Source organism: Tupaia chinensis, unplaced genomic scaffold, assembly GCF_000334495.1.
Source record: "Tupaia chinensis unplaced genomic scaffold, TupChi_1.0 Scaffold000496_1, whole genome shotgun sequence".
NCBI lineage: Eukaryota > Metazoa > Chordata > Mammalia > Scandentia > Tupaiidae > Tupaia > Tupaia belangeri.
The window spans coordinates 698655-703284 of NW_006160008.1; positions in this window are offsets into that span (position 1 = coordinate 698655).

Here is a 4630-nt window from a genome sequence, read left to right on the forward strand (position 1 = left end):
GGGGCGGGGGGGTTTCTTCCGGGGGGGGGGGGGGGGGGATCTGTTCCAGGCCTCTCCCTGGCTCGTTGGTGGCCACATCCATGTTGACATGGTCCTTTCTCTATGCGTTCTTTCTCCCAGTGTCCCCTTCTTATGAGGGTATCGGTCATAGTGGGTTAGAGGCTCACCGTAAGGACCTTGCTTTGTCGTAGTTACCTCTCTAAAGACCTTATCTTCAAACGAGGTCCCTCTTTAGGAATCTAGGGATCAGAGTTTGAATTTCAGGGGGACCCAGCTAGACCCATAACAGAAAGGAAAGGAAGAGTCCGGGAAGAGATCCAGAGAGAGGGGCTGCACTAGACTGGAGTTCCCATGGACACAGGGAAAGGGTTGGAAAGGCCACGGGGTCAGACGAGGAGTCTGAGGAGGAAGTGTTCAGAGGACTCTGGGCTGAGACCTGAGTCACAAGGGTGTCCTGGGAGCTGGGATTCTACCAGTTACTGGGGTGAACCCAAAAGTTGAGCCACACTCACAGCATCTGTCTGTCCAGGCCTCATCCCAGGACCCCTGCCAAGGACTTTGCATTCCTTTTTGGAAGCTGGCCTTCACCCTACAGATGAATGTTCTCGGTGCTGACCTGCCTGGTTCCTGGCCCCAGGGGGTTCCAGCTGGCCTGCAGCTCCCCAACAGCTGGCCTTGCTTCTGCTCCTGGGAGTTTGGTGCTAAGTGGGGAGCCCTTCTTTTGGGTGGTGGGTTCATCCTGGAAATAAAAGGAGGGTTTCCTGCAAGGCCATCAAAGTAGTTTGTCACCGAGCTCCCTGACTGCTGTGCAGAGTAAGGATGGGGTACTCAGTTCTAGAACCTTCCTGGCTTCCTTCATGCAACAAGATTTACTATTCCTATCAAGTTTTCTCCCGTAATTAGTAGCAGAGCAAAAATCCTAAGAATACAGAATGCCCTTCTGGCTCTTTGAGGTCTCAGTTTAGAAGGGTGGACAGGAGCCTTCGAAGCTGAGAGGGAATGGCCCCTTGAGGAGAGGCAGGTGATAGGAGAATTCGGGAGCTCACAGGAGGACCATGTGCATGGAAGGCTGCCCATTGGCCAGGCTGGAAGGAAGGGGCAGTGCTGGGGGTCAAGTCCCTGGGCAACCCCAGATGGAAGAGGCCTGATGGCTGTGGACCCCGCAAGTCTGAGTCCACTCAGCTCTCCCTATCTGCTGTTTCTGCCCTGTGGCCTGAGTCCATCTACTGTGGGAGGCTTTGCGTGTCCAGTCAGCTCCCCCACCCCTGCTAATCACCCCAAAACACATGCCTACCACATCCTCTGCTGTACTCAGAGATTATCGCCTGGAAAGAATCAAATTATGCAACATGGGGAGGGGGGAGGGCTAGCGATCTGGCCCAAAACCACAGCCTAGAGAGAAACAGGGTCCCCTGGAGACCTCAGGGCGAGTGTATGAAATGAGGGATGAGGTCTTCCCCTCTGTGGAGCCTGGGTAGGTCCCTGTAATGGCAAGTGGGGGACTCCCAGGACAAGGATGGGGCCACATGGACCTAAGGCCATGCTCCAGGCTCCCTGTGGCCCTGCAGAGCCCCAGCCCCGCCCACCCTCCATGAGCCAGGCCTGCAAGCCACATCTCCCAGCTTCTCCCTGGGCACCTGTGCCCTGAGTGCCCTCGGTCAGAAGCAGTTCCATGCCTCCAGCCACTCTTGCAGTAGCTATCTGTCCAGGCCCTGCCCTAGGACCCCTGCTTCGAACCTGGATCCTGCCTAGAACATGGCCTTCGCCCCAGGGAAGAGTGTTCTCGGTGCTGACCCCGTCCTGCCTCCGTCCTAGTCTCCCGTGGCTCAGCCCCTCCACCCCTACCACCCTCCCCAGCAGCTCAGATCCATCCGCAGTCCTGGATCGGCCTCCTAGAGCCTCTGCTCTCATCTCTGGGGTCTGCCGGCTTCTGAGAGCTGGGGCCCACTGCCACTGACAGCTCGACTCGAGTTCCTTCCCATGCTAGGCACCTTGTCCTAAAAACGCAAGATGGAGGGCCGCTGTGTCCCGCTGCACCGCTGCACTCACTCCTGCTTGCACCTGGGCTCAGGACCCAGCTTCCTGTGGACAGCCCGCCCTGCAGAACACCCTCTTTCCTGCCACTGTGATCAGCCTGGGGTAGGGACACTCCTTTCCTTGGGCGACAGCTGCCATCCACAAGGGACAGCCTGAAGCCCTTCACTCTGAAGCCTCCTGAGAAACTGCGGCTTCTCTAAAAGGGATCACATGTCTCGGGCCAGGATTTTCCTAGAACTTCTCACTTGAGAGCAGTTTTGTCTGAGCTTAGCTCAGCTGCTGACGGGCCCTAATCTTCCTCCTGACTCCAAACCACACACTTTGGTTCCTGAAACCACCACCTCAGCCTACCCTCGAGAAACAGCAGGTGGTTTCAGGGCGAGAGGCTCAGGCCTCCTCTGCAGTTCTGCTGCGGCTCGCTCAGCAGGCTCCTGCAGGTGAGGTGTGTGCTGGGCACTGCTCTGGCCTTGGGAGAGCTGGTGGCCCAGCACCGTTGAGCTGATGGGGAAGGTGAGGAACTGGGGGGCTCAGAACACTAAGTTATCCTCCCATCTCAGATGTGAGACCAGCTCTCCCGGCCGGCTCCTTCCACAGACCTTGAAGAAGCATCTTCTAAGTGCATAGGGCCGGCCCAGTGCTGGCCGACAGCCTCTGCCCTCGAAGCCTTCCTCTCCACACATCCCACCCTGCTCCTGCTAACCGCCCCAGGAAGGCACCACCACCCACCCACCTGCTGGCCACCCTTCTGCTCGTGCGTGCCGGATAATGCAATGAATGGACTCTACCACTCTGTCCTTTAAATACACCTAGAACCCATCATCCCTAGCGAAGCCCACCAGCAGCACCCTCTGCCTGGTGACGGCTGCACCGCGGTCTCCCCTCCTGCAGTCTCTCAGCCCTGCAGCCAGAGTCATCTTTTCCAAAAGCAGATCTGGTCACGTGACTTCCTGCTTGAAACTCTCCTAGCTTCTCAGCACCCAGGATAAAGTCCCAAACCCTCCCCGCGGCCCTGAAGACCCCAGGCTCTGGGATCTCCCCACATCCATAGCTGCTCACATCCCAGCTAGCCTCCCTCCCTCTCTGGCCCCATCCTGGCTCCTCTGGTTCCTCTAATGTATTTCTGCAAATTATTGTATTTTTAACAATGATTATATAGCTCAGACATCCCCACGATCAAATTTGGAAAGTTCACATAACTCAGCTGGTTAATTCTCTTACTTCTCTGCCCTCTGCCCATCTCACTACTCATTTTTCTTTCTTCTCTCTCTCTTTTATTTATTTATTTATTTTTTTTCTTTATTTTGTTTTTTGCAGGGAGAGCCTGTTACAGCTCTGTCTATGGAGGCACAGAAACTCAGACTGTGTTCCTGGACCTTGTCGTGGCCCTAGCTGTGCTGGCTTCCAAGGGCGGGCTGTGTAGAGAAGGCGGCTAACGAGCCCCTGCACTGTGCTTTCTTGGGAGGGAAAGGCCTTGAGTGGCTATCTGGGATCACAGCAAAGTGAACGGCAAGTTTAGGGTGCGGCCTGTCCTGTGCAGTACTACCGGATTCTCAACTGGGCGCGCTGAGTGACTGAAGACGGGGACGATTCCTTTCAGGGGACGGTCACTTCCTGAGGTGGTACTAGCTGCTTGTGCAGCACAGCAAGTAAGCGGGAGCGCCGTGATCACAGCTGCTCGCCCCTGCAGCGTGGTGTCCGGTCACATCGGGCGTCACGCACAGCAGCTCAAACTTGGGAAAGCGCCATAGTAGAATCTCTTCAGAATTACAAGAGTATAATAAATAGAATTACAGGAGGACATTTTTTCATACATTGCAGTTTTTAAAAGGTTCTTGGGGATCAGCCAGGTTGCATGGTGGTTAAGACAGTTGGGTCCTACACAGCCATCTGTGTGCAGTTCAAGTCCCGGCCTCAGTGGCTTGAGGGACACAGGGAGTGTGTGTGTGCGTGCACGCCCAGGATCCTGAGATCCTGAGAGAAGAATGGAGAAGAAGGAATTGCAGTGATCACCACCCCTGGGGAGTGCTTTCTCTCCCCTCCCCCTCTCTGTCTCTCTCTGGTAAGTGCACATACCCTGTAGCAAATTAAAATAAAAAATGTCTTTGGGGCCAGCTGGTGGCATAGTATTTGGTAATTAAGACAGCTGGATCCCACATGATCAGTTGTGTGGTTCAAGTCCCAGACCCTGGTGCCTGAAAAACACAACAGGTGCATGTGCACGAGTGCCCAAAATCCCAGAAGGAGAGAGAGATGGAGGAGGTGGGATTACAGCACGGCCATCCCCGTGGGGAACACTTTCTCACTTTCCCCCTTTCTCTGTCCCAGTAAGCACATGCACTTTATAGCAAAATTTTAGTAACAAAATTAAATAAAACAAACGAAAAGCGCCCTGAGTGGTCACTGGACAACAGTAAACCCACAGCACCCTTTGCACAAGGCTGGGGAGGGGACTGGACTGCGGGAGGCCTGAGGCTCACAGAGGATCTGAGCATTGGACGGACCCGAATGTTGGGGGCAGGGAAAGCCTTTGACCAAGGTGGCAATCTGTGACAGGAGAGGGAGGAAGAGCCTGGGGAGTTAAATGGGCAGACAG